Source organism: Triticum urartu, chromosome 5A (assembly GCF_056163025.1).
Source record: "Triticum urartu cultivar PI428250 chromosome 5A, HENAU_Tu73, whole genome shotgun sequence".
NCBI lineage: Eukaryota > Viridiplantae > Streptophyta > Magnoliopsida > Poales > Poaceae > Triticum > Triticum urartu.
The window spans coordinates 72,123,152-72,150,502 of NC_141877.1; the positions used below are offsets into that span (position 1 = coordinate 72,123,152).

A 27,351-nucleotide genomic window follows, 5' to 3' on the forward strand; every position below is an offset into this window, starting at 1 on the left:
CAAAAATATGATGACAGGCTTAATATATATCACGCACGTGCGTTCTGTTCCTCACGTACGTACAAAAATAATTAAAAAGGGAATGCAACACGAGGACTTCCCAGGAGGTCACCCATCCTAGTACTACTCTCGCCCAAGCACGCTTAACTTCGGAGTTTTGATGGGATCCGGTGCTTTAGTGCTGGTATGATCGCATCCGACATGTTACCCCCGGCTTCATCCCTTATGCTTCCCACTCCCACGTCCGCTACAAAGGTGGCTATACATTCTTAGTACCATTACAACCGTCGCCTACTAATGGATAATGCCCTATACTACTTACTCTCTCGCTCAACTACGAAGACGAGTTTACCACGATTTCCACCCCTCCCTCTATACCGCAGCAACACGTATTTTACACCCCTTTCACAACGCGCTTTTCGCGCCCCAACTCTCCCTAGCCGCGTGACTAACGAGCTCCGAGCTAAAACATATCGCAAATGTCAAAAATATGATGACAGGCTTAATATATATCACGCACGTGCGTTCTGTTCCTCACGTACGTACAAAAATAATTAAAAAGGGAATGCAACACAAGGACTTCCCAGGAGGTCACCCATCCTAGTACTACTCTCGCCCAAGCACGCTTAACTTCGGAGTTCTGATGGGATCCGGTGCTTTAGTGCTGGTATGATCGCATCCGACATGTTACCCCCGGCTTCATCCCTTATGCTTCCCACTCCCACGTCCGCTACAAAGGCGGCTATACATTCTTAGTACCATTACAACCGTCGCCTACTAATGGATAATGCCCTATACTACTTACTCTCTCGCTCAACTACGAAGACGAGTTTACCACGATTTCCACCCCTCCCTCTATACCGCAGCAACACGTATTTTACACCCCTTTCACAACGCGCTTTTCGCGCCCCAACTCTCCCTAGCCGCGTGACTAACGAGCTCCGAGCTAAAACATATCGCAAATGTCAAAAATATGATGACAGGCTTAATATATATCACGCACGTGCGTTCTGTTCCTCACGTACGTACAAAAATAATTAAAAAGGGAATGCAACACGAGGACTTCCCAGGAGGTCACCCATCCTAGTACTACTCTCGCCCAAGCACGCTTAACTTCGGAGTTCTGATGGGATCCGGTGCTTTAGTGCTGGTATGATCGCATCCGACATGTTACCCCCGGCTTCATCCCTTATGCTTCCCACTCCCACGTCCGCTACAAAGACGGCTATACATTCTTACTACCATTACAACCGTCGCCTACTAATGGATAATGCCCTATACTACTTACTCTCTCGCTCAACTACGAAGACGAGTTTACCACGATTTCCACCCCTCCCTCTATACCGCAGCAACACGTATTTTACACCCCTTTCACAACGCGCTTTTCGCGCCCCAACTCTCCCTAGCCGCGTGACTAACGAGCTCCGAGCTAAAACATATCGCAAATGTCAAAAATATGATGACAGGCTTAATATATATCACGCACGTGCGTTCTGTTCCTCACGTACGTACAAAAATAATTAAAAAGGGAATGCAACACGAGGACTTCCCAGGAGGTCACCCATCCTAGTACTACTCTCGCCCAAGCACGCTTAACTTCGGAGTTCTGATGGGATCCGGTGCTTTAGTGCTGGTATGATCGCATCCAACATGTTACCCCCGGCTTCATCCCTTATGCTTCCCACTCCCACGTCCGCTACAAAGGCGGCTATACATTCTTACTACCATTACAACCGTCGCCTACTAATGGATAATGCCCTATACTACTTACTCTCTCGCTCAACTACGAAGACGAGTTTACCACGATTTCCACCCCTCCCTCTATACCGCAGCAACACGTATTTTACACCCCTTTCACAACGCGCTTTTCGCGCCCCAACTCTCCCTAGCCGCGTGACTAACGAGCTCCGAGCTAAAACATATCGCAAATGTCAAAAATATGATGACAGGCTTAATATATATCACGCACGTGCGTTCTGTTCCTCACGTACGTACAAAAATAATTAAAAAGGGAATGCAACACGAGGACTTCCCAGGAGGTCACCCATCCTAGTACTACTCTCGCCCAAGCACGCTTAACTTCGTAGTTCTGATGGGATCCGGTGCTTTAGTGCTGGTATGATCGCATCCGACATGTTACCCCCGGCTTCATCCCTTATGCTTCCCACTCCCACGTCCGCTACAAAGGCGGCTATACATTCTTACTACCATTACAACCGTCGCCTACTAATGGATAATGCCCTATACTACTTACTCGCTCGCTCAACTACGAAGACGAGTTTACCACGATTTCCACCCCTCCCTCTATACCGCAGCAACACGTATTTTACACCCCTTTCACAACGCGCTTTTCGCGCCCCAACTCTCCCTAGCCGCGTGACTAACGAGCTCCGAGCTAAAACATATCGCAAATGTCAAAAATATGATGACAGGCTTAATATATATCACGCACGTGCGTTCTGTTCCTCACGTACGTACAAAAATAATTAAAAAGGGAATGCAACACGAGGACTTCCCAGGAGGTCACCCATCCTAGTACTACTCTCGCCCAAGCACGCTTAACTTCGGAGTTCTGATGGGATCCGGTGCTTTAGTGCTGGTATGATCACATCCGACATGTTACCCCCGGCTTCATCCCTTATGCTTCCCACTCCCACGTCCGCTACAAAGGCGGCTATACATTCTTACTACCATTACAACCGTCGCCTACTAATGGATAATGCCCTATACTACTTACTCTCTCGCTCAACTACGAAGACGAGTTTACCACGATTTCCACCCCTCCCTCTATACCGCAGCAACACGTATTTTACACCCCTTTCACAACGCGCTTTTCGCGCCCCAACTCTCCCTAGCCGCGTGACTAACGAGCTCCGAGCTAAAACATATCGCAAATGTCAAAAATATGATGACAGGCTTAATATATATCACGCACGTGCGTTCTGTTCCACACGTACGTACAAAAATAATTAAAAAGGGAATGCAACATGAGGACTTCCCAGGAGGTCACCCATCCTAGTACTACTCTCGCCCAAGCACGCTTAACTTCAGAGTTCTGATGGGATCCGGTGCTTTAGTGCTGGTATGATCGCATCCGACATGTTACCCCCGGCTTCATCCCTTATGCTTCCCACTCCCACGTCCGCTGCAAAGACGGCTATACATTCTTACTACCATTCCAACCGTCGCCTACTAATGGATAATGCCCTATACTACTTACTCTCTCGCTCAACTACGAAGACGAGTTTACCACGATTTCCACCCCTCCCTCTATACCGCAGCAACACGTATTTTACACCCCTTTCACAACGCGCTTTTCGCGCCCCAACTCTCCCTAGCCGCGTGACTAACGAGCTCCGAGCTAAAACATATCGCAAATGTCAAAAATATGATGACAGGCTTAATATATATCACGCACGTGCGTTCTGTTCCTCACGTACGTACAAAAATAATTAAAAAGGGAATGCAACACGAGGACTTCCCAGGAGGTCACCCATCCTAGTACTACTCTCGCCCAAGCACGCTTAACTTCGGAGTTCTGATGGGATCCGGTGCTTTAGTGCTGGTATGATCGCATCCGACATGTTACCCCCGGCTTCATCCCTTATGCTTCCCACTCCCACGTCCGCTACAAAGACGGCTATACATTCTTACTACCATTACAACCGTCGCCTACTAATGGATAATGCCCTATACTACTTACTCTCTCGCTCAACTACGAAGACGAGTTTACCACGATTTCCACCCCTCCCTCTATACCGCAGCAACACGTATTTTACACCCCTTTCACAACGCGCTTTTCGCGCCCCAACTCTCCCTAGCCGCGTGACTAACGAGCTCCGAGCTAAAATATATCGCAAATGTCAAAAATATGATGACAGGCTTAATATATATCACGCACGTGCGTTCTGTTCCTCACGTACGTACAAAAATAATTAAAAAGGGAATGCAACACAAGGACTTCCCAGGAGGTCACCCATCCTAGTACTACTCTCGCCCAAGCACGCTTAACTTCGGAGTTCTGATGGGATCCGGTGCTTTAGTGCTGGTATGATCGCATCCGACATGTTACCCCCGGCTTCATCCCTTATGCTTCCCACTCCCACGTCCGCTACAAAGACGGCTATACATTCTTACTACCATTACAACCGTCGCCTACTAATGGATAATGCCCTATACTACTTACTCTCTCGCTCAACTACGAAGACGAGTTTATCACGATTTCCACCCCTCCCTCTATACCGCAGCAACACGTATTTTACACCCCTTTCACAACGCGCTTTTCGCGCCCCAACTCTCCCTAGCCGCGTGACTAACGAGCTCCGAGCTAAAACATATCGCAAATGTCAAAAATATGATGACATGCTTAATATATATCACGCACGCACGTGCGTTCTGTTCCTCACGTACGTACAAAAATAATTAAAAAGGGAATGCAACACGAGGACTTCCCAGGAGGTCACCCATCCTAGTACTACTCTCGCCCAAGCACGCTTAACTTCGGAGTTCTGATGGGATCCGGTGCTTTAGTGCTGGTATGATCGCATCCGACATGTTACCCCCGGCTTCATCCCTTATGCTTCCCACTCCCACGTCCGCTACAAAGACGGCTATACATTCTTACTACCATTACAACCGTCGCCTACTAATGGATAATGCCCTATACTACTTACTCTCTCGCTCAACTACGAAGACGAGTTTACCACGATTTCCACCCCTCCCTCTATACCGCAGCAACACGTATTTTACACCCCTTTCACAACGCGCTTTTCGCGCCCCAACTCTCCCTAGCCGCGTGACTAACGAGCTCCGAGCTAAAACATATCGCAAATGTCAAAAATATGATGACAGGCTTAATATATATCACGCACGCACGTGCGTTCTGTTCCTCACGTACGTACAAAAATAATTAAAAAGGGAATGCAACACGAGGACTTCCCAGGAGGTCACCCATCCTAGTACTACTCTCGCCCAAGCACGCTTAACTTTGGAGTTTTGATGGGATCCGGTGCTTTAGTGCTGGTATGATCCCATCCGACATGTTACCCCCGGCTTCATCCCTTATGCTTCCCACTCCCACGTCCGCTACAAAGACGGCTATACATTCTTACTACCATTACAACCGTCGCCTACTAATGGATAATGCCCTATACTACTTACTCTCTCGCTCAACTACGAAGACGAGTTTACCACGATTTCCACCCCTCCCTCTATACCGCAGCAACACGTATTTTACACCCCTTTCACAACGCGCTTTTCGCGCCCCAACTCTCCCTAGCCGCGTGACTAACGAGCTCCGAGCTAAAACATATCGCAAATGTCAAAAATATGATGACAGGCTTAATATATATCACGCACGCACGTGCGTTCTGTTCCTCACGTACGTACAAAAATAATTAAAAAGGGAATGCAACACGAGGACTTCCCAGGAGGTCACCCATCCTAGTACTACTCTCGCCCAAGCACGCTTAACTTCGGAGTTCTGATGGGATCCGGTGCTTTAGTGCTGGTATGATCGCATCCGACATGTTACCCCCGGCTTCATCCCTTATGCTTCCCACTCCCACGTCCGCTACAAAGACGGCTATACATTCTTACTACCATTACAACCGTCGCCTACTAATGGATAATGCCCTATACTACTTACTCTCTCGCTCAACTACGAAGACGAGTTTACCACGATTTCCACCCCTCCCTCTATACCGCAGCAACACGTATTTTACACCCCTTTCACAACGCGCTTTTCGCGCCCCAACTCTCCCTAGCCGCGTGACTAACGAGCTCCGAGCTAAAACATATCGCAAATGTCAAAAATATGATGACAGGCTTAATATATATCACGCACGTGCGTTCTGTTCCTCACGTACGTACAAAAATAATTAAAAAGGGAATGCAACACGAGGACTTCCCAGGAGGTCACCCATCCTAGTACTACTCTCGCCCAAGCACGCTTAACTTCGGAGTTCTGATGGGATCCGGTGCTTTAGTGCTGGTATGATCGCATCCAACATGTTACCCCCGGCTTCATCCCTTATGCTTCCCACTCCCACGTCCGCTACAAAGGCGGCTATACATTCTTACTACCATTACAACCGTCGCCTACTAATGGATAATGCCCTATACTACTTACTCTCTCGCTCAACTACGAAGACGAGTTTACCACGATTTCCACCCCTCCCTCTATACCGCAGCAACACGTATTTTACACCCCTTTCACAACGCGCTTTTCGCGCCCCAACTCTCCCTAGCCGCGTGACTAACGAGCTCCGAGCTAAAACATATCGCAAATGTCAAAAATATGATGACAGGCTTAATATATATCACGCACGCACGTGCGTTCTGTTCCTCACGTACGTACAAAAATAATTAAAAAGGGAATGCAACACGAGGACTTCCCAGGAGGTCACCCATCCTAGTACTACTCTCGCCCAAGCACGCTTAACTTCGGAGTTCTGATGGGATCCGGTGCTTTAGTGCTGGTATGATCGCATCCGACATGTTACCCCCGGCTTCATCCCTTATGCTTCCCACTCCCACGTCCGCTACAAAGACGGCTATACATTCTTACTACCATTACAACCGTCGCCTACTAATGGATAATGCCCTATACTACTTACTCTCTCGCTCAACTACGAAGACGAGTTTACCACGATTTCCACCCCTCCCTCTATACCGCAGCAACACGTATTTTACACCCCTTTCACAACGCGCTTTTCGCGCCCCAACTCTCCCTAGCCGCGTGACTAACGAGCTCCGAGCTAAAACATATCGCAAATGTCAAAAATATGATGACAGGCTTAATATATATCACGCACGCACGTGCGTTCTGTTCCTCACGTACGTACAAAAATAATTAAAAAGGGAATGCAACACGAGGACTTCCCAGGAGGTCACCCATCCTAGTACTACTCTCGCCCAAGCACGCTTAACTTCGGAGTTCTGATGGGATCCGGTGCTTTAGTGCTGGTATGATCGCATCCGACATGTTACCCCCGGCTTCATCCCTTATGCTTCCCACTCCCACGTCCGCTACAAAGACGGCTATACATTCTTACTACCATTACAACCGTCGCCTACTAATGGATAATGCCCTATACTACTTACTCTCTCGCTCAACTACGAAGACGAGTTTACCACGATTTCCACCCCTCCCTCTATACTACAGCAACACGTATTTTACACCCCTTTCACAACGCGCTTTTCGCGCCCCAACTCTCCCTAGCCGCGTGACTAACGAGCTCCGAGCTAAAACATATCGCAAATGTCAAAAATATGATGACAGGCTTAATATATATCACGCACGCACGTGCGTTCTGTTCCTCACGTACGCACAAAAATAATTAAAAAGGGAATGCAACACGAGGACTTCCCAGGAGGTCACCCATCCTAGTACTACTCTCGCCCAAGCACGCTTAACTTCGGAGTTTTGATGGGATCCGGTGCTTTAGTGCTGGTATGATCGCATCCGACATGTTACCCCCGGCTTCATCCCTTATGCTTCCCACTCCCACGTCCGCTACAAAGACGGCTATACATTCTTACTACCATTACAACCATCGCCTACTAATGGATAATGCCCTATACTACTTACTCTCTCGCTCAACTACGAAGACGAGTTTACCACGATTTCCACCCCTCCCTCTATACCGCAGCAACACGTATTTTACACCCCTTTCACAACGCGCTTTTCGCGCCCCAACTCTCCCTAGCCGCGTGACTAACGAGCTCCGAGCTAAAACATATCGCAAATGTCAAAAATATGATGACAGGCTTAATATATATCACGCACGTGCGTTCTGTTCCTCACGTACGTACAAAAATAATTAAAAAGGGAATGCAACACGAGGACTTCCCAGGAGGTCACCCATCCTAGTACTACTCTCGCCCAAGCACGCTTAACTTCGGAGTTCTGATGGGATCCGGTGCTTTAGTGCTGGTATGATCGCATCCGACATGTTACCCCCGGCTTCATCCCTTATGCTTCCCACTCCCACGTCCGCTACAAAGACGGCTATACATTCTTACTACCATTACAACCGTCGCCTACTAATGGATAATGCCCTATACTACTTACTCTCTCGCTCAACTACGAAGACGAGTTTACCACGATTTCCACCCCTCCCTCTATACCGCAGCAACACGTATTTTACACCCCTTTCACAACGCGCTTTTCGCGCCCCAACTCTCCCTAGCCGCGTGACTAACGAGCTCCGAGCTAAAACATATCGCAAATGTCAAAAATATGATGACAGGCTTAATATATATCACGCACGTGCGTTCTGTTCCTCACGTACGTACAAAAATAATTAAAAAGGGAATGCAACACGAGGACTTCCCAGGAGGTCACCCATCCTAGTACTACTCTCGCCCAAGCACGCTTAACTTCGGAGTTCTGATGGGATCCGGTGCTTTAGTGCTGGTATGATCGCATCCGACATGTTACCCCCGGCTTCATCCCTTATGCTTCCCACTCCCACGTCCGCTACAAAGACGGCTATACATTCTTACTACCATTACAACCGTCGCCTACTAATGGATAATGCCCTATACTACTTACTCTCTCGCTCAACTACGAAGACGAGTTTATCACGATTTCCACCCCTCCCTCTATACCGCAGCAACACGTATTTTACACCCCTTTCACAACGCGCTTTTCGCGCCCCAACTCTCCCTAGCCGCGTGACTAACGAGCTCCGAGCTAAAACATATCGCAAATGTCAAAAATATGATGACAGGCTTAATATATATCACGCACGCACGTGCGTTCTGTTCCTCACGTACGTACAAAAATAATTAAAAAGGGAATGCAACACGAGGACTTCCCAGGAGGTCACCCATCCTAGTACTACTCTCGCCCAAGCACGCTTAACTTAGGAGGTCACCCATCCTAGTACTACTCTCGCCCAAGCACGCTTAACTTCGGAGTTCTGATGGGATCCGGTGCTTTAGTGCTGGTATGATCGCATCCGACATGTTACCCCCGGCTTCATCCCTTATGCTTCCCACTCCCACGTCCGCTACAAAGACGGCTATACATTCTTACTACCATTACAACCGTCGCCTACTAATGGATAATGCCCTATACTACTTACTCTCTCGCTCAACTACGAAGACGAGTTTACCACGATTTCCACCCCTCCCTCTATACCGCAGCAACACGTATTTTACACCCCTTTCACAACGCGCTTTTCGCACCCCAACTCTCCCTAGCCGTGTGACTAACGAGCTCCGAGCTAAAACATATCGCAAATGTCAAAAATATGATGACAGGCTTAATATATATCACGCACGCACGTGCGTTCTGTTCCTCACGTACGTACAAAAATAATTAAAAAGGGAATGCAACACGAGGACTTCCCAGGAGGTCACCCATCCTAGTACTACTCTCGCCCAAGCACGCTTAACTTCGGAGTTCTGATGGGATCCGGTGCTTTAGTGCTGGTATGATCGCATCCGACATGTTACCCCCGGCTTCATCCCTTATGCTTCCCACTCCCACGTCCGCTACAAAGACGGCTATACATTCTTACTACCATTACAACCGTCGCCTACTAATGGATAATGCCCTATACTACTTACTCTCTCGCTCAACTACGAAGACGAGTTTACCACGATTTCCACCCCTCCCTCTATACCGCAGCAACACGTATTTTACACCCCTTTCACAACGCGCTTTTCGCGCCCCAACTCTCCCTAGCCGCGTGACTAACGAGCTCCGAGCTAAAACATATCGCAAATGTCAAAAATATGATGACAGGCTTAATATATATCACGCACGCACGTGCGTTCTGTTCCTCACGTACGTACAAAAATAATTAAAAAGGGAATGCAACACGAGGACTTCCCAGGAGGTCACCCATCCTAGTACTACTCTCGCCCAAGCACGCTTAACTTCGGAGTTCTGATGGGATCCGGTGCTTTAGTGCTGGTATGATCGCATCCGACATGTTACCCCCGGCTTCATCCCTTATGCTTCCCACTCCCACGTCCGCTACAAAGACGGCTATACATTCTTACTACCATTACAACCGTCGCCTACTAATGGATAATGCCCTATACTACTTACTCTCTCGCTCAACTACGAAGACGAGTTTACCACGATTTCCACCCCTCCCTCTATACCGCAGCAACACGTATTTTACACCCCTTTCACAACGCGCTTTTCGCGCCCCAACTCTCCCTAGCCGCGTGACTAACGAGCTCCGAGCTAAAACATATCGCAAATGTCAAAAATATGATGACAGGCTTAATATATATCACGCACGCACGTGCGTTCTGTTCCTCACGTACGCACAAAAATAATTAAAAAGGGAATGCAACACGAGGACTTCCCAGGAGGTCACCCATCCTAGTACTACTCTCGCCCAAGCACGCTTAACTTCGGAGTTTTGATGGGATCCGGTGCTTTAGTGCTGGTATGATCGCATCCGACATGTTACCCCCGGCTTCATCCCTTATGCTTCCCACTCCCACGTCCGCTACGAAGACGGCTATACATTCTTACTACCATTACAACCATCGCCTACTAATGGATAATGCCCTATACTACTTACTCTCTCGCTCAACTACGAAGACGAGTTTACCACGATTTCCACCCCTCCCTCTATACCGCAGCAACACGTATTTTACACCCCTTTCACAACGCGCTTTTCGCGCCCCAACTCTCCCTAGCCGCGTGACTAACGAGCTCCGAGCTAAAACATATCGCAAATGTCAAAAATATGATGACAGGCTTAATATATATCACGCACGTGCGTTCTGTTCCTCACGTACGTACAAAAATAATTAAAAAGGGAATGCAACACGAGGACTTCCCAGGAGGTCACCCATCCTAGTACTACTCTCGCCCAAGCACGCTTAACTTCGGAGTTCTGATGGGATCCGGTGCTTTAGTGCTGGTATGATCGCATCCGACATGTTACCCCCGGCTTCATCCCTTATGCTTCCCACTCCCACGTCCGCTACAAAGACGGCTATACATTCTTACTACCATTACAACCGTCGCCTACTAATGGATAATGCCCTATACTACTTACTCTCTCGCTCAACTACGAAGACGAGTTTACCACGATTTCCACCCCTCCCTCTATACCGCAGCAACACGTATTTTACACCCCTTTCACAACGCGCTTTTCGCGCCCCAACTCTCCCTAGCCGCGTGACTAACGAGCTCCGAGCTAAAACATATCGCAAATGTCAAAAATATGATGACAGGCTTAATATATATCACGCACGTGCGTTCTGTTCCTCACGTACGTACAAAAATAATTAAAAAGGGAATGCAACACGAGGACTTCCCAGGAGGTCACCCATCCTAGTACTACTCTCGCCCAAGCACGCTTAACTTCGGAGTTCTGATGGGATCCGGTGCTTTAGTGCTGGTATGATCGCATCCGACATGTTACCCCCGGCTTCATCCCTTATGCTTCCCACTCCCACGTCCGCTACAAAGACGGCTATACATTCTTACTACCATTACAACCGTCGCCTACTAATGGATAATGCCCTATACTACTTACTCTCTCGCTCAACTACGAAGACGAGTTTACCACGATTTCCACCCCTCCCTCTATACCGCAGCAACACGTATTTTACACCCCTTTCACAACGCGCTTTTCGCGCCCCAACTCTCCCTAGCCGCGTGACTAACGAGCTCCGAGCTAAAACATATCGCAAATGTCAAAAATATGATGACAGGTTTAATATATATCACGCACGTGCGTTCTGTTCCTCACGTACGTACAAAAATAATTAAAAAGGGAATGCAACACGAGGACTTCCCAGGAGGTCACCCATCCTAGTACTACTCTCGCCCAAGCACGCTTAACTTCGGAGTTTTGATGGGATCCGGTGCTTTAGTGCTGGTATGATCGCATCCGACATGTTACCCCCGGCTTCATCCCTTATGCTTCCCACTCCCACGTCCGCTACAAAGGCGGCTATACATTCTTAGTACCATTACAACCGTCGCCTACTAATGGATAATGCCCTATACTACTTACTCTCTCGCTCAACTACGAAGACGAGTTTACCACGATTTCCACCCCTCCCTCTATACCGCAGCAACACGTATTTTACACCCCTTTCACAACGCGCTTTTCGCGCCCCAACTCTCCCTAGCCGCGTGACTAACGAGCTCCGAGCTAAAACATATCGCAAATGTCAAAAATATGATGACAGGCTTAATATATATCACGCACGTGCGTTCTGTTCCTCACGTACGTACAAAAATAATTAAAAAGGGAATGCAACACAAGGACTTCCCAGGAGGTCACCCATCCTAGTACTACTCTCGCCCAAGCACGCTTAACTTCGGAGTTCTGATGGGATCCGGTGCTTTAGTGCTGGTATGATCGCATCCGACATGTTACCCCCGGCTTCATCCCTTATGCTTCCCACTCCCACGTCCGCTACAAAGGCGGCTATACATTCTTAGTACCATTACAACCGTCGCCTACTAATGGATAATGCCCTATACTACTTACTCTCTCGCTCAACTACGAAGACGAGTTTACCACGATTTCCACCCCTCCCTCTATACCGCAGCAACACGTATTTTACACCCCTTTCACAACGCGCTTTTCGCGCCCCAACTCTCCCTAGCCGCGTGACTAACGAGCTCCGAGCTAAAACATATCGCAAATGTCAAAAATATGATGACAGGCTTAATATATATCACGCACGTGCGTTCTGTTCCTCACGTACGTACAAAAATAATTAAAAAGGGAATGCAACACGAGGACTTCCCAGGAGGTCACCCATCCTAGTACTACTCTCGCCCAAGCACGCTTAACTTCGGAGTTCTGATGGGATCCGGTGCTTTAGTGCTGGTATGATCGCATCCGACATGTTACCCCCGGCTTCATCCCTTATGCTTCCCACTCCCACGTCCGCTACAAAGACGGCTATACATTCTTACTACCATTACAACCGTCGCCTACTAATGGATAATGCCCTATACTACTTACTCTCTCGCTCAACTACGAAGACGAGTTTACCACGATTTCCACCCCTCCCTCTATACCGCAGCAACACGTATTTTACACCCCTTTCACAACGCGCTTTTCGCGCCCCAACTCTCCCTAGCCGCGTGACTAACGAGCTCCGAGCTAAAACATATCGCAAATGTCAAACATATGATGACAGGCTTAATATATATCACGCACGTGCGTTCTGTTCCTCACGTACGTACAAAAATAATTAAAAAGGGAATGCAACACTTGGACTTCCCAGGAGGTCACCCATCCTAGTACTACTCTCGCCCAAGCACGCTTAACTTCGGAGTTCTGATGGGATCCGGTGCTTTAGTGCTGGTATGATCGCATCCGACATGTTACCCCCGGCTTCATCCCTTATGCTTCCCACTCCCACGTCCGCTACAAAGACGGCTATACATTCTTACTACCATTACAACCGTCGCCTACTAATGGATAATGCCCTATACTACTTACTCTCTCGCTCAACTACGAAGACGAGTTTACCACGATTTCCACCCCTCCCTCTATACCGCAGCAACACGTATTTTACACCCCTTTCACAACGCGCTTTTCGCGCCCCAACTCTCCCTAGCCGCGTGACTAACGAGCTCCGAGCTAAAACATATCGCAAATGTCAAAAATATGATGACAGGCTTAATATATATCACGCACGTGCGTTCTGTTCCTCACGTACGTACAAAAATAATTAAAAAGGGAATGCAACACGAGGACTTCCCAGGAGGTCACCCATCCTAGTACTACTCTCGCCCAAGCACGCTTAACTTCGGAGTTCTGATGGGATCCGGTGCTTTAGTGCTGGTATGATCGCATCCGACATGTTACCCCCGGCTTCATCCCTTATGCTTCCCACTCCCACGTCCGCTACAAAGACGGCTATACATTCTTACTACCATTACAACCGTCGCCTACTAATGGATAATGCCCTATACTACTTACTCTCTCGCTCAACTACGAAGACGAGTTTACCACGATTTCCACCCCTCCCTCTATACCGCAGCAACACGTATTTTACACCCCTTTCACAACGCGCTTTTCGCGCCCCAACTCTCCCTAGCCGCGTGACTAACGAGCTCCGAGCTAAAACATATCGCAAATGTCAAACATATGATGACAGGCTTAATATATATCACGCACGTGCGTTCTGTTCCTCACGTACGTACAAAAATAATTAAAAAGGGAATGCAACACGAGGACTTCCCAGGAGGTCACCCATCCTAGTACTACTCTCGCCCAAGCACGCTTAACTTCGGAGTTCTGATGGGATCCGGTGCTTTAGTGCTGGTATGATCGCATCCGACATGTTACCCCCGGCTTCATCCCTTATGCTTCCCACTCCCACGTCCGCTACAAAGACGGCTATACATTCTTACTACCATTACAACCGTCGCCTACTAATGGATAATGCCCTATACTACTTACTCTCTCGCTCAACTACGAAGACGAGTTTACCACGATTTCCACCCCTCCCTCTATACCGCAGCAACACGTATTTTACACCCCTTTCACAACGCGCTTTTCGCGCCCCAACTCTCCCTAGCCGCGTGACTAACGAGCTCCGAGCTAAAACATATCGCAAATGTCAAAAATATGATGACAGGCTTAATATATATCACGCACGTGCGTTCTGTTCCTCACGTACGTACAAAAATAATTAAAAAGGGAATGCAACACGAGGACTTCCCAGGAGGTCACCCATCCTAGTACTACTCTCGCCCAAGCACGCTTAACTTCGGAGTTTTGATGGGATCCGGTGCTTTAGTGCTGGTATGATCGCATCCGACATGTTACCCCCGGCTTCATCCCTTATGCTTCCCACTCCCACGTCCGCTACAAAGGTGGCTATACATTCTTAGTACCATTACAACCGTCGCCTACTAATGGATAATGCCCTATACTACTTACTCTCTCGCTCAACTACGAAGACGAGTTTACCACGATTTCCACCCCTCCCTCTATACCGCAGCAACACGTATTTTACACCCCTTTCACAACGCGCTTTTCGCGCCCCAACTCTCCCTAGCCGCGTGACTAACGAGCTCCGAGCTAAAACATATCGCAAATGTCAAAAATATGATGACAGGCTTAATATATATCACGCACGTGCGTTCTGTTCCTCACGTACGTACAAAAATAATTAAAAAGGGAATGCAACATGAGGACTTCCCAGGAGGTCACCCATCCTAGTACTACTCTCGCCCAAGCACGCTTAACTTCGGAGTTCTGATGGGATCCGGTGCTTTAGTGCTGGTATGATCGCATCCGACATGTTACCCCCGGCTTCATCCCTTATGCTTCCCACTCCCACGTCCGCTACAAAGGCGGCTATACATTCTTACTACCATTACAACCGTCGCCTACTAATGGATAATGCCCTATACTACTTACTCTCTCGCTCAACTACGAAGACGAGTTTACCACGATTTCCACCCCTCCCTCTATACCGCAGCAACACGTATTTTACACCCCTTTCACAACGCGCTTTTCGCACCCCAATTCTCCCTAGCCGCGTGACTAACGAGCTCCGAGCTAAAACATATCGCAAATGTCAAAAATATGATGACAGGCTTAATATATATCACGCACGCACGTGCGTTCTGTTCCTCACGTACGTACAAAAATAATTAAAAAGGGAATGCAACACGAGGACTTCCCAGGAGGTCACCCATCCTAGTACTACTCTCGCCCAAGCACGCTTAACTTCGGAGTTCTGATGGGATCCGGTGCTTTAGTGCTGGTATGATCGCATCCGACATGTTACCCCCGGCTTCATCCCTTATGCTTCCCACTCCCACGTCCGCTACAAAGACGGCTATACCTTCTTACTACCATTACAACCGTCGCCTACTAATGGATAATGCCCTATACTACTTACTCTCTCGCTCAACTACGAAGACGAGTTTACCACGATTTCCACCCCTCCCTCTATACCGCAGCAACACGTATTTTACACCCCTTTCACAACGCGCTTTTCGCGCCCCAACTCTCCCTAGCCGCGTGACTAACGAGCTCCGAGCTAAAACATATCGCAAATGTCAAAAATATGATGACAGGCTTAATATATATCACGCACGTGCGTTCTGTTCCTCACGTACGTACAAAAATAATTAAAAAGGGAATGCAACACGAGGACTTCCCAGGAGGTCACCCATCCTAGTACTACTCTCGCCCAAGCACGCTTAACTTCGGAGTTCTGATGGGATCCGGTGCTTTAGTGCTGGTATGATCGCATCCGACATGTTACCCCCGGCTTCATCCCTTATGCTTCCCACTCCCACGTCCGCTACAAAGACGGCTATACATTCTTACTACCATTACAACCGTCGCCTACTAATGGATAATGCCCTATACTACTTACTCTCTCGCTCAACTACGAAGACGAGTTTACCACGATTTCCACCCCTCCCTCTATACCGCAGCAACACGTATTTTACACCCCTTTCACAACGCGCTTTTCGCGCCCCAACTCTCCCTAGCCGCGTGACTAACGAGCTCCGAGCTAAAACATATCGCAAATGTCAAAAATATGATGACAGGCTTAATATATATCACGCACGTGCGTTCTGTTCCTCACGTACGTACAAAAATAATTAAAAAGGGAATGCAACACGAGGACTTCCCAGGAGGTCACCCATCCTAGTACTACTCTCGCCCAAGCACGCTTAACTTCGTAGTTCTGATGGGATCCGGTGCTTTAGTGCTGGTATGATCGCATCCGACATGTTACCCCCGGCTTCATCCCTTATGCTTCCCACTCCCACGTCCGCTACAAAGGCGGCTATACATTCTTACTACCATTACAACCGTCGCCTACTAATGGATAATGCCCTATACTACTTACTCGCTCGCTCAACTACGAAGACGAGTTTACCACGATTTCCACCCCTCCCTCTATACCGCAGCAACACGTATTTTACACCCCTTTCACAACGCGCTTTTCGCGCCCCAACTCTCCCTAGCCGCGTGACTAACGAGCTCCGAGCTAAAACATATCGCAAATGTCAAAAATATGATGACAGGCTTAATATATATCACGCACGTGCGTTCTGTTCCTCACGTACGTACAAAAATAATTAAAAAGGGAATGCAACACGAGGACTTCCCAGGAGGTCACCCATCCTAGTACTACTCTCGCCCAAGCACGCTTAACTTCGGAGTTCTGATGGGATCCGGTGCTTTAGTGCTGGTATGATCACATCCGACATGTTACCCCCGGCTTCATCCCTTATGCTTCCCACTCCCACGTCCGCTACAAAGGCGGCTATACATTCTTACTACCATTACAACCGTCGCCTACTAATGGATAATGCCCTATACTACTTACTCTCTCGCTCAACTACGAAGACGAGTTTACCACGATTTCCACCCCTCCCTCTATACCGCAGCAACACGTATTTTACACCCCTTTCACAACGCGCTTTTCGCGCCCCAACTCTCCCTAGCCGCGTGACTAACGAGCTCCGAGCTAAAACATATCGCAAATGTCAAAAATATGATGACAGGCTTAATATATATCACGCACGTGCGTTCTGTTCCACACGTACGTACAAAAATAATTAAAAAGGGAATGCAACATGAGGACTTCCCAGGAGGTCACCCATCCTAGTACTACTCTCGCCCAAGCACGCTTAACTTCGGAGTTCTGATGGGATCCGGTGCTTTAGTGCTGGTATGATCGCATCCGACATGTTACCCCCGGCTTCATCCCTTATGCTTCCCACTCCCACGTCCGCTGCAAAGACGGCTATACATTCTTACTACCATTACAACCGTCGCCTACTAATGGATAATGCCCTATACTACTTACTCTCTCGCTCAACTACGAAGACGAGTTTACCACGATTTCCACCCCTCCCTCTATACCGCAGCAACACGTATTTTACACCCCTTTCACAACGCGCTTTTCGCGCCCCAACTCTCCCTAGCCGCGTGACTAACGAGCTCCGAGCTAAAACATATCGCAAATGTCAAAAATATGATGACAGGCTTAATATATATCACGCATGTGCGTTCTGTTCCTCACGTACGTACAAAAATAATTAAAAAGGGAATGCAACACGAGGACTTCCCAGGAGGTCACCCATCCTAGTACTACTCTCGCCCAAGCACGCTTAACTTCAGAGTTCTGATGGGATCCGGTGCTTTAGTGCTGGTATGATCGCATCCGACATGTTACCCCCGGCTTCATCCCTTATGCTTCCCACTCCCACGTCCGCTACAAAGGCGGCTATACATTCTTACTACCATTACAACCGTCGCCTACTAATGGATAATGCCCTATACTACTTACTCTCTCGCTCAACTACGAAGACGAGTTTACCACGATTTCCACCCCTCCCTCTATACCGCAGCAACACGTATTTTACACCCCTTTCACAACGCGCTTTTCGCGCCCCAACTCTCCCTAGCCGCGTGACTAACGAGCTCCGAGCTAAAACATATCGCAAATGTCAAAAATATGATGACAGGCTTAATATATATCACGCACGTGCGTTCTGTTCCTCACGTACGTACAAAAATAATTAAAAAGGGAATGCAACACGAGGACTTCCCAGGAGGTCACCCATCCTAGTACTACTCTCGCCCAAGCACGCTTAACTTCGGAGTTCTGATGGGATCCGGTGCTTCAGTGCTGGTATGATCGCATCCGACATGTTACCCCCGGCTTCATCCCTTATGCTTCCCACTCCCACGTCCGCTACAAAGACGGCTATACATTCTTACTACCATTACAACCGTCGCCTACTAATGGATAATGCCCTATACTACTTACTCTCTCGCTCAACTACGAAGACGAGTTTACCACGATTTCCACCCCTCCCTCTATACCGCAGCAACACGTATTTTACACCCCTTTCACAACGCGCTTTTCGCGCCCCAACTCTCCCTAGCCGCGTGACTAACGAGCTCCGAGCTAAAACATATCGCAAATGTCAAAAATATGATGACAGGCTTAATATATATCACGCACGTGCGTTCTGTTCCTCACGTACGTACAAAAATAATTAAAAAGGGAATGCAACATGAGGACTTCCCAGGAGGTCACCCATCCTAGTACTACTCTCGCCCAAGCACGCTTAACTTCGGAGTTCTGATGGGATCCGGTGCTTTAGTGCTGGTATGATCGCATCCGACATGTTACCCCCGGCTTCATCCCTTATGCTTCCCACTCCCACGTCCGCTACAAAGGCGGCTATACATTCTTACTACCATTACAACCGTCGCCTACTAATGGATAATGCCCTATACTACTTACTCTCTCGCTCAACTACGAAGACGAGTTTACCACGATTTCCACCCCTCCCTCTATACCGCAGCAACACGTATTTTACACCCCTTTCACAACGCGCTTTTCGCACCCCAATTCTCCCTAGCCGCGTGACTAACGAGCTCCGAGCTAAAACATATCGCAAATGTCAAAAATATGATGACAGGCTTAATATATATCACGCACGCACGTGCGTTCTGTTCCTCACGTACGTACAAAAATAATTAAAAAGGGAATGCAACACGAGGACTTCCCAGGAGGTCACCCATCCTAGTACTACTCTCGCCCAAGCACGCTTAACTTCGGAGTTCTGATGGGATCCGGTGCTTTAGTGCTGGTATGATCGCATCCGACATGTTACCCCCGGCTTCATCCCTTATGCTTCCCACTCCCACGTCCGCTACAAAGACGGCTATACATTCTTACTACCATTACAACCGTCGCCTACTAATGGATAATGCCCTATACTACTTACTCTCTCGCTCAACTACGAAGACGAGTTTACCACGATTTCCACCCCTCCCTCTATACCGCAGCAACACGTATTTTACACCCCTTTCACAACGCGCTTTTCGCGCCCCAACTCTCCCTAGCCGCGTGACTAACGAGCTCCGAGCTAAAACATATCGCAAATGTCAAAAATATGATGACAGGCTTAATATATATCACGCACGTGCGTTCTGTTCCTCACGTACGTACAAAAATAATTAAAAAGGGAATGCAACACGAGGACTTCCCAGGAGGTCACCCATCCTAGTACTACTCTCGCCCAAGCACGCTTAACTTCGGAGTTCTGATGGGATCCGGTGCTTTAGTGCTGGTATGATCGCATCCGACATGTTACCCCCGGCTTCATCCCTTATGCTTCCCACTCCCACGTCCGCTACAAAGACGGCTATACATTCTTACTACCATTACAACCGTCGCCTACTAATGGATAATGCCCTATACTACTTACTCTCTCGCTCAACTACGAAGACGAGTTTACCACGATTTCCACCCCTCCCTCTATACCGCAGCAACACGTATTTTACACCCCTTTCACAACGCGCTTTTCGCGCCCCAACTCTCCCTAGCCGCGTGAATAACGAGCTCCGAGCTAAAACATATCGCAAATGTCAAAAATATGATGACAGGCCTAATATATATCACGCACGTGCGTTCTGTTCCTCACGTACGTACAAAAATAATTAAAAAGGGAATGCAACACGAGGACTTCCCAGGAGGTCACCCATCCTAGTACTACTCTCGCCCAAGCACGCTTAACTTCGGAGTTCTGATGGGATCCGGTGCTTTAGTGCTGGTATGATCGCATCCGACATGTTACCCCCGGCTTCATCCCTTATGCTTCCCACTCCCACGTCCGCTACAAAGGCGGCTATACATTCTTACTACCATTACAACCGTCGCCTACTAATGGATAATGCCCTATACTACTTACTCTCTCGCTCAACTACGAAGACGAGTTTACCACGATTTCCACCCCTCCCTCTATACCGCAGCAACACGTATTTTACACCCCTTTCACAACGCGCTTTTCGCGCCCCAACTCTCCCTAGCCGCGTGACTAACGAGCTCCGAGCTAAAACATATCGCAAATGTCAAAAATATGATGACAGGCTTAATATATATCACGCACGTGCGTTCTGTTCCTCACGTACGTACAAAAATAATTAAAAAGGGAATGCAACACGAGGACTTCCCAGGAGGTCACCCATCCTAGTACTACTCTCGCCCAAGCACGCTTAACTTCGGAGTTCTGATGGGATCCGGTGCTTTAGTGCTGGTATGATCGCATCCGACATGTTACCCCCGGCTTCATCCCTTATGCTTCCCACTCCCACGTCCGCTACAAAGGCGGCTATACATTCTTACTACCATTACAACCGTCGCCTACTAATGGATAATGCCCTATACTACTTACTCTCTCGCTCAACTACGAAGACGAGTTTACCACGATTTCCACCCCTCCCTCTATACCGCAGCAACACGTATTTTACACCCCTTTCACAACGCGCTTTTCGCGCCCCAACTCTCCCTAGCCGCGTGACTAACGAGCTCCGAGCTAAAACATATCGCAAATGTCAAAAATATGATGACAGGCTTAATATATATCACGCACGTGCGTTCTGTTCCTCACGTACGTACAAAAATAATTAAAAAGGGAATGCAACACGAGGACTTCCCAGGAGGTCACCCATCCTAGTACTACTCTCGCCCAAGCACGCTTAACTTCGGAGTTCTGATGGGATCCGGTGCTTTAGTGCTGGTATGATCGCATCCGACATGTTACCCCCGGCTTCATCCCTTATGCTTCCCACTCCCACGTCCGCTACAAAGACGGCTATACATTCTTACTACCATTACAACCGTCGCCTACTAATGGATAATGCCCTATACTACTTACTCTCTCGCTCAACTACGAAGACGAGTTTACCACGATTTCCACCCCTCCCTCTATACCGCAGCAACACGTATTTTACACCCCTTTCACAACGCGCTTTTCGCGCCCCAACTCTCCCTAGCCGCGTGACTAACGAGCTCCGAGCTAAAACATATCGCAAATGTCAAAAATATGATGACAGGCTTAATATATATCACGCACGTGCGTTCTGTTCCTCACGTACGTACAAAAATAATTAAAAAGGGAATGCAACACGAGGACTTCCCAGGAGGTCACCCATCCTAGTACTACTCTCGCCCAAGCACGCTTAACTTCGGAGTTCTGATGGGATCCGGTGCTTTAGTGCTGGTATGATCGCATCCGACATGTTACCCCCGGCTTCATCCCTTATGCTTCCCACTCCCACGTCCGCTACAAAGGCGGCTATACATTCTTACTACCATTACAACCGTCGCCTACTAATGGATAATGCCCTATACTACTTACTCTCTCGCTCACTACGAAGACGAGTTTACCACGATTTCCACCCCTCCCTCTATACCGCAGCAACACGTATTTTACACCCCTTTCACAACGCGCTTTTCGCGCCCCAACTCTCCCTAGCCGCGTGACTAACGAGCTCCGAGCTAAAACATATCGCAAATGTCAAAAATATGATGACAGGCTTAATATATATCACGCACGTGCGTTCTGTTCCTCACGTACGTACAAAAATAATTAAAAAGGGAATGCAACACGAGGACTTCCCAGGAGGTCACCCATCCTAGTACTACTCTCGCCCAAGCACGCTTAACTTCGGAGTTCTGATGGGATCCGGTGCTTTAGTGCTGGTATGATCGCATCCGACATGTTACCCCCGGCTTCATCCCTTATGCTTCCCACTCCCACGTCCGCTACAAAGGCGGCTATACATTCTTACTACCATTACAACCGTCGCCTACTAATGGATAATGCCCTATACTACTTACTCTCTCGCTCAACTACGAAGACGACTTTACCACGATTTCCACCCCTCCCTCTATACCGCAGCAACACGTATTTTACACCCCTTTCACAACGCGCTTTTCGCGCCCCAACTCTCCCTAGCCGCGTGACTAACGAGCTCCGAGCTAAAACATATCGCAAATGTCAAAAATATGATGACAGGCTTAATATATATCACGCACGTGCGTTCTGTTCCTCACGTACGTACAAAAATAATTAAAAAGGGAATGCAACACGAGGACTTCCCAGGAGGTCACCCATCCTAGTACTACTCTCGCCCAAGCACGCTTAACTTCGGAGTTCTGATGGGATCCGGTGCTTTAGTGCTGGTATGATCGCATCCGACATGTTACCCCCGGCTTCATCCCTTATGCTTCCCACTCCCACGTCCGCTACAAAGGCGGCTATACATTCTTACTACCATTACAACCGTCGCCTACTAATGGATAATGCCCTATACTACTTACTCTCTCGCTCAACTACGAAGACGAGTTTACCACGATTTCCACCCCTCCCTCTATACCGCAGCAACACGTATTTTACACCCCTTTCACAACGCGCTTTTCGCGCCCCAACTCTCCCTAGCCGCGTGACTAACGAGCTCCGAGCTAAAACACATCGCAAATGTCAAAAATATGATGACAGGCTTAATATATATCACGCACGTGCGTTCTGTTCCTCACGTACGTACAAAAATAATTAAAAAGGGAATGCAACACGAGGACTTCCCAGGAGGTCACCCATCCTAGTACTACTCTCGCCCAAGCACGCTTAACTTCGGAGTTCTGATGGGATCCGGTGCTTTAGTGCTGGTATGATCGCATCCGACATGTTACCCCCGGCTTCATCCCTTATGCTTCCCACTCCCACGTCCGCTACAAAGACGGCTATACATTCTTACTACCATTACAACCGTCGCCTACTAATGGATAATGCCCTATACTACTTACTCTCTCGCTCAACTACGAAGACGAGTTTACCACGATTTCCACCCCTCCCTCTATACCGCAGCAACACGTATTTTACACCCCTTTCACAACGCGCTTTTCGCGCCCCAACTCTCCCTAGCCGCGTGACTAACGAGCTCCGAGCTAAAACACATCGCAAATGTCAAAAATATGATGACAGGCTTAATATATATCACGCACGTGCGTTCTGTTCCTCACGTACGTACAAAAATAATTAAAAAGGGAATGCAACACGAGGACTTCCCAGGAGGTCACCCATCCTAGTACTACTCTCGCCCAAGCACGCTTAACTTCGGAGTTCTGATGGGATCCGGTGCTTTAGTGCTGGTATGATCGCATCCGACATGTTACCCCCGGCTTCATCCCTTATGCTTCCCACTCCCACGTCCGCTACAAAGGCGGCTATACATTCTTACTACCATTACAACCGTCGCCTACTAATGGATAATGCCCTATACTACTTACTCTCTCGCTCACTACGAAGACGAGTTTACCACGATTTCCACCCCTCCCTCTATACCGCAGCAACACGTATTTTACACCCCTTTCACAACGCGCTTTTCGCGCCCCAACTCTCCCTAGCCGCGTGACTAACGAGCTCCGAGCTAAAACATATCGCAAATGTCAAAAATATGATGACAGGCTTAATATATATCACGCACGTGCGTTCTGTTCCTCACGTACGTACAAAAATAATTAAAAAGGGAATGCAACACAAGGACTTCCCAGGAGGTCACCCATCCTAGTACTACTCTCGCCCAAGCACGCTTAACTTCGGAGTTCTGATGGGATCCGGTGCTTTAGTGCTGGTATGATCGCATCCGACATGTTACCCCCGGCTTCATCCCTTATGCTTCCCACTCCCATGTCCGCTACAAAGACGGCTATACATTCTTACTACCATTACAACCGTCGCCTACTAATGGATAATGCCCTATACTACTTACTCTCTCGCTCAACTACGAAGACGAGTTTACCACGATTTCCACCCCTCCCTCTATACCGCAGCAACACGTATTTTACACCCCTTTCACAACGCGCTTTTCGCGCCCCAACTCTCCCTAGCCGCGTGACTAACGAGCTCCGAGCTAAAACATATCGCAAATGTCAAAAATATGATGACAGGCTTAATATATATCACGCACGTGCGTTCTGTTCCTCACGTACGTACAAAAATAATTAAAAAGGGAATGCAACACGAGGACTTCCCAGGAGGTCACCCATCCTAGTACTACTCTCGCCCAAGCACGCTTAACTTCGGAGTTCTGATGGGATCCGGTGCTTTAGTGCTGGTATGATCGCATCCGACATGTTACCCCCGGCTTCATCCGTTATGCTTCCCACTCCCACGTCCGCTACAAAGACGGCTATACATTCTTACTACCATTACAACCGTCGCCTACTAATGGATAATGCCCTATACTACTTACTCTCTCGCTCAACTACGAAGACGAGTTTACCACGATTTCCACCCCTCCCTCTATACCGCAGCAACACGTATTTTACACCCCTTTCACAACGCGCTTTTCGCGCCCCAACTCTCCCTAGCCGCGTGACTAACGAGCTCCGAGCTAAAACATATCGCAAATGTCAAAAATATGATGACAGGCTTAATATATATCACGCACGTGCGTTCTGTTCCTCACGTACGTACAAAAATAATTAAAAAGGAAATGCAACATGAGGACTTCCCAGGAGGTCACCCATCCTAGTACTACTCTCGCCCAAGCACGCTTAACTTCGGAGTTCTGATGGGATCCGGTGCTTTAGTGCTGGTATGATCGCATCCGACAAGTTACCCCCGGCTTCATCCCTTATGCTTCCCACTCCCACGTCCGCTACAAAGACGGCTATACATTCTTACTACCATTACAACCGTCGCCTACTAATGGATAATGCCCTATACTACTTACTCTCTCGCTCAACTACGAAGACGAGTTTACCACGATTTCCACCCCTCCCTCTATACCGCAGCAACACGTATTTTACACCCCTTTCACAACGCGCTTTTCGCGCCCCAACTCTCCCTAGCCGCGTGACTAACGAGCTCCGAGCTAAAACATATCGCAAATGTCAAAAATATGATGACAGGCTTAATATATATCACGCACGTGCGTTCTGTTCCTCACGTACGTACAAAAATAATTAAAAAGGGAATGCAACACGAGGACTTCCCACGAGGTCACCCATCCTAGTACTACTCTCGCCCAAGCACGCTTAACTTTGGAGTTCTGATGGGATCCGGTGCTTTAGTGCCGGTATGATCGCATCCAACATGTTACCCCCGGCTTCATCCCTTATGCTTCCCACTCCCACGTCCGCTACAAAGACGGCTATACATTCTTACTACCATTACAACCGTCGCCTACTAATGGATAATGCCCTATACTACTTACTCTCTCGCTCAACTACGAAGACGAGTTTACCACGATTTCCACCCCTCCCTCTATACCGCAGCAACACGTATTTTACACCCCTTTCACAACGCGCTTTTCGCGCCCCAACTCTCCCTAGCCGCGTGACTAACGAGCTCCGAGCTAAAACATATCGCAAATGTCAAAAATATGATGACAGGCTTAATATATATCACGCACGTGCGTTCTGTTCCTCACGTACGTACAAAAATAATTAAAAAGGGAATGCAACACGAGGACTTCCCAGGAGGTCACCCATCCTAGTACTACTCTCGCCCAAGCACGCTTAACTTCGGAGTTCTGATGGGATCCGGTGCTTTAGTGCTGGTATGATCGCATCCGACATGTTACCCCCGGCTTCATCCCTTATGCTTCCCACTCCCACATCCGCTGCAAAGACGGCTATACATTCTTACTACCATTACAACCGTCGCCTACTAATGGATAATGCCCTATACTACTTACTCTCTCGCTCACTACGAAGACGAGTTTACCACGATTTCCACCCCTCCCTCTATACCGCAGCAACACGTATTTTACACCCCTTTCACAACGCGCTTTTCGCGCCCCAACTCTCCCTAGCCGCGTGACTAACGAGCTCCGAGCTAAAACATATCGCAAATGTCAAAAATATGATGACAGGCTTAATATATATCACGCACGTGCGTTCTGTTCCTCACGTACGTACAAAAATAATTAAAAAGGGAATGCAACACAAGGACTTCCCAGGAGGTCACCCATCCTAGTACTACTCTCGCCCAAGCACGCTTAACTTCGGAGTTCTGATGGGATCCGGTGCTTTAGTGCTGGTATGATCGCATCCGACATGTTACCCCCGGCTTCATCCCTTATGCTTCCCACTCCCATGTCCGCTACAAAGACGGCTATACATTCTTACTACCATTACAACCGTCGCCTACTAATGGATAATGCCCTATACTACTTACTCTCTCGCTCAACTACGAAGACGAGTTTACCACGATTTCCACCCCTCCCTCTATACCGCAGCAACACGTATTTTACACCCCTTTCACAACGCGCTTTTCGCGCCCCAACTCTCCCTAGCCGCGTGACTAACGAGCTCCGAGCTAAAACATATCGCAAATGTCAAAAATATGATGACAGGCTTAATATATATCACGCACGTGCGTTCTGTTCCTCACGTACGTACAAAAATAATTAAAAAGGGAATGCAACACGAGGACTTCCCAGGAGGTCACCCATCCTAGTACTACTCTCGCCCAAGCACGCTTAACTTCGGAGTTCTGATGGGATCCGGTGCTTTAGTGCTGGTATGATCGCATCCGACATGTTACCC

General features: G+C 48.2%; 55 non-coding genes and 2 pseudogenes across 55 annotated transcripts; all 57 read right to left on the reverse strand.

Annotated features, from left to right (window-relative positions):
- Positions 1–79: 79 nt before the first annotated feature.
- LOC147969534 (5S ribosomal RNA) lies at positions 80–198 on the reverse strand. Its single transcript, XR_015606470.1, has one exon. It is a non-coding gene; the product is annotated as a 5S ribosomal RNA (ribosomal RNA).
- A 364-nt stretch (positions 199–562) lies between these two features.
- Positions 563–681, reverse strand: LOC147969535 (5S ribosomal RNA). The gene has a single exon (XR_015605823.1). It is a non-coding gene; the product is annotated as a 5S ribosomal RNA (ribosomal RNA).
- A 364-nt stretch (positions 682–1,045) lies between these two features.
- On the reverse strand, positions 1,046–1,164 carry LOC147969536 (5S ribosomal RNA). Its single transcript, XR_015605091.1, has one exon. It is a non-coding gene; the product is annotated as a 5S ribosomal RNA (ribosomal RNA).
- A 364-nt stretch (positions 1,165–1,528) lies between these two features.
- Positions 1,529–1,647, reverse strand: LOC147969537 (5S ribosomal RNA). Its single transcript, XR_015605092.1, has one exon. It is a non-coding gene; the product is annotated as a 5S ribosomal RNA (ribosomal RNA).
- Positions 1,648–2,011: 364 nt separating this feature from the next.
- On the reverse strand, positions 2,012–2,130 carry LOC147969538 (5S ribosomal RNA). Its single transcript, XR_015606521.1, has one exon. It is a non-coding gene; the product is annotated as a 5S ribosomal RNA (ribosomal RNA).
- A 364-nt stretch (positions 2,131–2,494) lies between these two features.
- On the reverse strand, positions 2,495–2,613 carry LOC147969539 (5S ribosomal RNA). Its single transcript, XR_015605791.1, has one exon. It is a non-coding gene; the product is annotated as a 5S ribosomal RNA (ribosomal RNA).
- Positions 2,614–2,977: 364 nt separating this feature from the next.
- LOC147969540 (5S ribosomal RNA) lies at positions 2,978–3,096 on the reverse strand. Its single transcript, XR_015606621.1, has one exon. It is a non-coding gene; the product is annotated as a 5S ribosomal RNA (ribosomal RNA).
- Positions 3,097–3,460: 364 nt separating this feature from the next.
- On the reverse strand, positions 3,461–3,579 carry LOC147969541 (5S ribosomal RNA). The gene has a single exon (XR_015605093.1). It is a non-coding gene; the product is annotated as a 5S ribosomal RNA (ribosomal RNA).
- A 364-nt stretch (positions 3,580–3,943) lies between these two features.
- LOC147969542 (5S ribosomal RNA) lies at positions 3,944–4,062 on the reverse strand. Its single transcript, XR_015605824.1, has one exon. It is a non-coding gene; the product is annotated as a 5S ribosomal RNA (ribosomal RNA).
- Positions 4,063–4,430: 368 nt separating this feature from the next.
- Positions 4,431–4,549, reverse strand: LOC147969543 (5S ribosomal RNA). Its single transcript, XR_015605095.1, has one exon. It is a non-coding gene; the product is annotated as a 5S ribosomal RNA (ribosomal RNA).
- Positions 4,550–4,917: 368 nt separating this feature from the next.
- LOC147969544 (5S ribosomal RNA) lies at positions 4,918–5,036 on the reverse strand (annotated as a pseudogene).
- Positions 5,037–5,404: 368 nt separating this feature from the next.
- On the reverse strand, positions 5,405–5,523 carry LOC147969545 (5S ribosomal RNA). Its single transcript, XR_015605096.1, has one exon. It is a non-coding gene; the product is annotated as a 5S ribosomal RNA (ribosomal RNA).
- Positions 5,524–5,887: 364 nt separating this feature from the next.
- LOC147969546 (5S ribosomal RNA) lies at positions 5,888–6,006 on the reverse strand. The gene has a single exon (XR_015605097.1). It is a non-coding gene; the product is annotated as a 5S ribosomal RNA (ribosomal RNA).
- Positions 6,007–6,374: 368 nt separating this feature from the next.
- On the reverse strand, positions 6,375–6,493 carry LOC147969547 (5S ribosomal RNA). The gene has a single exon (XR_015605098.1). It is a non-coding gene; the product is annotated as a 5S ribosomal RNA (ribosomal RNA).
- Positions 6,494–6,861: 368 nt separating this feature from the next.
- Positions 6,862–6,980, reverse strand: LOC147969548 (5S ribosomal RNA). The gene has a single exon (XR_015605099.1). It is a non-coding gene; the product is annotated as a 5S ribosomal RNA (ribosomal RNA).
- A 368-nt stretch (positions 6,981–7,348) lies between these two features.
- Positions 7,349–7,467, reverse strand: LOC147969549 (5S ribosomal RNA). The gene has a single exon (XR_015606471.1). It is a non-coding gene; the product is annotated as a 5S ribosomal RNA (ribosomal RNA).
- Positions 7,468–7,831: 364 nt separating this feature from the next.
- On the reverse strand, positions 7,832–7,950 carry LOC147969550 (5S ribosomal RNA). Its single transcript, XR_015605100.1, has one exon. It is a non-coding gene; the product is annotated as a 5S ribosomal RNA (ribosomal RNA).
- A 364-nt stretch (positions 7,951–8,314) lies between these two features.
- LOC147969551 (5S ribosomal RNA) lies at positions 8,315–8,433 on the reverse strand. Its single transcript, XR_015605101.1, has one exon. It is a non-coding gene; the product is annotated as a 5S ribosomal RNA (ribosomal RNA).
- Positions 8,434–8,801: 368 nt separating this feature from the next.
- On the reverse strand, positions 8,802–8,968 carry LOC147969552 (5S ribosomal RNA; annotated as a pseudogene).
- Positions 8,969–9,336: 368 nt separating this feature from the next.
- Positions 9,337–9,455, reverse strand: LOC147969553 (5S ribosomal RNA). Its single transcript, XR_015605102.1, has one exon. It is a non-coding gene; the product is annotated as a 5S ribosomal RNA (ribosomal RNA).
- Positions 9,456–9,823: 368 nt separating this feature from the next.
- Positions 9,824–9,942, reverse strand: LOC147969554 (5S ribosomal RNA). Its single transcript, XR_015605103.1, has one exon. It is a non-coding gene; the product is annotated as a 5S ribosomal RNA (ribosomal RNA).
- A 368-nt stretch (positions 9,943–10,310) lies between these two features.
- Positions 10,311–10,429, reverse strand: LOC147969555 (5S ribosomal RNA). Its single transcript, XR_015606472.1, has one exon. It is a non-coding gene; the product is annotated as a 5S ribosomal RNA (ribosomal RNA).
- A 364-nt stretch (positions 10,430–10,793) lies between these two features.
- LOC147969556 (5S ribosomal RNA) lies at positions 10,794–10,912 on the reverse strand. The gene has a single exon (XR_015605104.1). It is a non-coding gene; the product is annotated as a 5S ribosomal RNA (ribosomal RNA).
- A 364-nt stretch (positions 10,913–11,276) lies between these two features.
- Positions 11,277–11,395, reverse strand: LOC147969557 (5S ribosomal RNA). Its single transcript, XR_015605106.1, has one exon. It is a non-coding gene; the product is annotated as a 5S ribosomal RNA (ribosomal RNA).
- Positions 11,396–11,759: 364 nt separating this feature from the next.
- Positions 11,760–11,878, reverse strand: LOC147969558 (5S ribosomal RNA). Its single transcript, XR_015606473.1, has one exon. It is a non-coding gene; the product is annotated as a 5S ribosomal RNA (ribosomal RNA).
- Positions 11,879–12,242: 364 nt separating this feature from the next.
- LOC147969559 (5S ribosomal RNA) lies at positions 12,243–12,361 on the reverse strand. Its single transcript, XR_015605825.1, has one exon. It is a non-coding gene; the product is annotated as a 5S ribosomal RNA (ribosomal RNA).
- Positions 12,362–12,725: 364 nt separating this feature from the next.
- LOC147969560 (5S ribosomal RNA) lies at positions 12,726–12,844 on the reverse strand. The gene has a single exon (XR_015605107.1). It is a non-coding gene; the product is annotated as a 5S ribosomal RNA (ribosomal RNA).
- A 364-nt stretch (positions 12,845–13,208) lies between these two features.
- Positions 13,209–13,327, reverse strand: LOC147969561 (5S ribosomal RNA). Its single transcript, XR_015606003.1, has one exon. It is a non-coding gene; the product is annotated as a 5S ribosomal RNA (ribosomal RNA).
- Positions 13,328–13,691: 364 nt separating this feature from the next.
- On the reverse strand, positions 13,692–13,810 carry LOC147969562 (5S ribosomal RNA). Its single transcript, XR_015605108.1, has one exon. It is a non-coding gene; the product is annotated as a 5S ribosomal RNA (ribosomal RNA).
- A 364-nt stretch (positions 13,811–14,174) lies between these two features.
- LOC147969563 (5S ribosomal RNA) lies at positions 14,175–14,293 on the reverse strand. Its single transcript, XR_015605109.1, has one exon. It is a non-coding gene; the product is annotated as a 5S ribosomal RNA (ribosomal RNA).
- Positions 14,294–14,657: 364 nt separating this feature from the next.
- On the reverse strand, positions 14,658–14,776 carry LOC147969564 (5S ribosomal RNA). Its single transcript, XR_015606474.1, has one exon. It is a non-coding gene; the product is annotated as a 5S ribosomal RNA (ribosomal RNA).
- A 364-nt stretch (positions 14,777–15,140) lies between these two features.
- Positions 15,141–15,259, reverse strand: LOC147969565 (5S ribosomal RNA). Its single transcript, XR_015606408.1, has one exon. It is a non-coding gene; the product is annotated as a 5S ribosomal RNA (ribosomal RNA).
- A 368-nt stretch (positions 15,260–15,627) lies between these two features.
- LOC147969566 (5S ribosomal RNA) lies at positions 15,628–15,746 on the reverse strand. Its single transcript, XR_015605110.1, has one exon. It is a non-coding gene; the product is annotated as a 5S ribosomal RNA (ribosomal RNA).
- Positions 15,747–16,110: 364 nt separating this feature from the next.
- Positions 16,111–16,229, reverse strand: LOC147969567 (5S ribosomal RNA). Its single transcript, XR_015605111.1, has one exon. It is a non-coding gene; the product is annotated as a 5S ribosomal RNA (ribosomal RNA).
- A 364-nt stretch (positions 16,230–16,593) lies between these two features.
- On the reverse strand, positions 16,594–16,712 carry LOC147969568 (5S ribosomal RNA). Its single transcript, XR_015606522.1, has one exon. It is a non-coding gene; the product is annotated as a 5S ribosomal RNA (ribosomal RNA).
- Positions 16,713–17,076: 364 nt separating this feature from the next.
- LOC147969569 (5S ribosomal RNA) lies at positions 17,077–17,195 on the reverse strand. The gene has a single exon (XR_015605792.1). It is a non-coding gene; the product is annotated as a 5S ribosomal RNA (ribosomal RNA).
- Positions 17,196–17,559: 364 nt separating this feature from the next.
- On the reverse strand, positions 17,560–17,678 carry LOC147969570 (5S ribosomal RNA). Its single transcript, XR_015606409.1, has one exon. It is a non-coding gene; the product is annotated as a 5S ribosomal RNA (ribosomal RNA).
- A 364-nt stretch (positions 17,679–18,042) lies between these two features.
- LOC147969571 (5S ribosomal RNA) lies at positions 18,043–18,161 on the reverse strand. The gene has a single exon (XR_015605938.1). It is a non-coding gene; the product is annotated as a 5S ribosomal RNA (ribosomal RNA).
- Positions 18,162–18,525: 364 nt separating this feature from the next.
- Positions 18,526–18,644, reverse strand: LOC147969572 (5S ribosomal RNA). Its single transcript, XR_015605641.1, has one exon. It is a non-coding gene; the product is annotated as a 5S ribosomal RNA (ribosomal RNA).
- A 364-nt stretch (positions 18,645–19,008) lies between these two features.
- On the reverse strand, positions 19,009–19,127 carry LOC147969573 (5S ribosomal RNA). The gene has a single exon (XR_015606410.1). It is a non-coding gene; the product is annotated as a 5S ribosomal RNA (ribosomal RNA).
- A 368-nt stretch (positions 19,128–19,495) lies between these two features.
- Positions 19,496–19,614, reverse strand: LOC147969574 (5S ribosomal RNA). Its single transcript, XR_015605112.1, has one exon. It is a non-coding gene; the product is annotated as a 5S ribosomal RNA (ribosomal RNA).
- A 364-nt stretch (positions 19,615–19,978) lies between these two features.
- On the reverse strand, positions 19,979–20,097 carry LOC147969575 (5S ribosomal RNA). Its single transcript, XR_015605113.1, has one exon. It is a non-coding gene; the product is annotated as a 5S ribosomal RNA (ribosomal RNA).
- A 364-nt stretch (positions 20,098–20,461) lies between these two features.
- Positions 20,462–20,580, reverse strand: LOC147969576 (5S ribosomal RNA). The gene has a single exon (XR_015605114.1). It is a non-coding gene; the product is annotated as a 5S ribosomal RNA (ribosomal RNA).
- Positions 20,581–20,944: 364 nt separating this feature from the next.
- Positions 20,945–21,063, reverse strand: LOC147969577 (5S ribosomal RNA). The gene has a single exon (XR_015605115.1). It is a non-coding gene; the product is annotated as a 5S ribosomal RNA (ribosomal RNA).
- A 364-nt stretch (positions 21,064–21,427) lies between these two features.
- On the reverse strand, positions 21,428–21,546 carry LOC147969578 (5S ribosomal RNA). Its single transcript, XR_015605117.1, has one exon. It is a non-coding gene; the product is annotated as a 5S ribosomal RNA (ribosomal RNA).
- Positions 21,547–21,910: 364 nt separating this feature from the next.
- On the reverse strand, positions 21,911–22,029 carry LOC147969579 (5S ribosomal RNA). The gene has a single exon (XR_015605118.1). It is a non-coding gene; the product is annotated as a 5S ribosomal RNA (ribosomal RNA).
- Positions 22,030–22,392: 363 nt separating this feature from the next.
- Positions 22,393–22,511, reverse strand: LOC147969580 (5S ribosomal RNA). The gene has a single exon (XR_015605119.1). It is a non-coding gene; the product is annotated as a 5S ribosomal RNA (ribosomal RNA).
- A 364-nt stretch (positions 22,512–22,875) lies between these two features.
- LOC147969581 (5S ribosomal RNA) lies at positions 22,876–22,994 on the reverse strand. Its single transcript, XR_015605120.1, has one exon. It is a non-coding gene; the product is annotated as a 5S ribosomal RNA (ribosomal RNA).
- A 364-nt stretch (positions 22,995–23,358) lies between these two features.
- LOC147969582 (5S ribosomal RNA) lies at positions 23,359–23,477 on the reverse strand. Its single transcript, XR_015605121.1, has one exon. It is a non-coding gene; the product is annotated as a 5S ribosomal RNA (ribosomal RNA).
- A 364-nt stretch (positions 23,478–23,841) lies between these two features.
- Positions 23,842–23,960, reverse strand: LOC147969583 (5S ribosomal RNA). The gene has a single exon (XR_015605122.1). It is a non-coding gene; the product is annotated as a 5S ribosomal RNA (ribosomal RNA).
- Positions 23,961–24,323: 363 nt separating this feature from the next.
- Positions 24,324–24,442, reverse strand: LOC147969584 (5S ribosomal RNA). Its single transcript, XR_015605826.1, has one exon. It is a non-coding gene; the product is annotated as a 5S ribosomal RNA (ribosomal RNA).
- Positions 24,443–24,806: 364 nt separating this feature from the next.
- LOC147969585 (5S ribosomal RNA) lies at positions 24,807–24,925 on the reverse strand. The gene has a single exon (XR_015605123.1). It is a non-coding gene; the product is annotated as a 5S ribosomal RNA (ribosomal RNA).
- Positions 24,926–25,289: 364 nt separating this feature from the next.
- Positions 25,290–25,408, reverse strand: LOC147969586 (5S ribosomal RNA). Its single transcript, XR_015606570.1, has one exon. It is a non-coding gene; the product is annotated as a 5S ribosomal RNA (ribosomal RNA).
- Positions 25,409–25,772: 364 nt separating this feature from the next.
- Positions 25,773–25,891, reverse strand: LOC147969587 (5S ribosomal RNA). Its single transcript, XR_015606307.1, has one exon. It is a non-coding gene; the product is annotated as a 5S ribosomal RNA (ribosomal RNA).
- A 364-nt stretch (positions 25,892–26,255) lies between these two features.
- Positions 26,256–26,374, reverse strand: LOC147969588 (5S ribosomal RNA). Its single transcript, XR_015605124.1, has one exon. It is a non-coding gene; the product is annotated as a 5S ribosomal RNA (ribosomal RNA).
- Positions 26,375–26,737: 363 nt separating this feature from the next.
- On the reverse strand, positions 26,738–26,856 carry LOC147969589 (5S ribosomal RNA). Its single transcript, XR_015605827.1, has one exon. It is a non-coding gene; the product is annotated as a 5S ribosomal RNA (ribosomal RNA).
- A 364-nt stretch (positions 26,857–27,220) lies between these two features.
- On the reverse strand, positions 27,221–27,339 carry LOC147969590 (5S ribosomal RNA). Its single transcript, XR_015605125.1, has one exon. It is a non-coding gene; the product is annotated as a 5S ribosomal RNA (ribosomal RNA).
- Between the last annotated feature and the right edge of the window lie 12 nt (positions 27,340–27,351).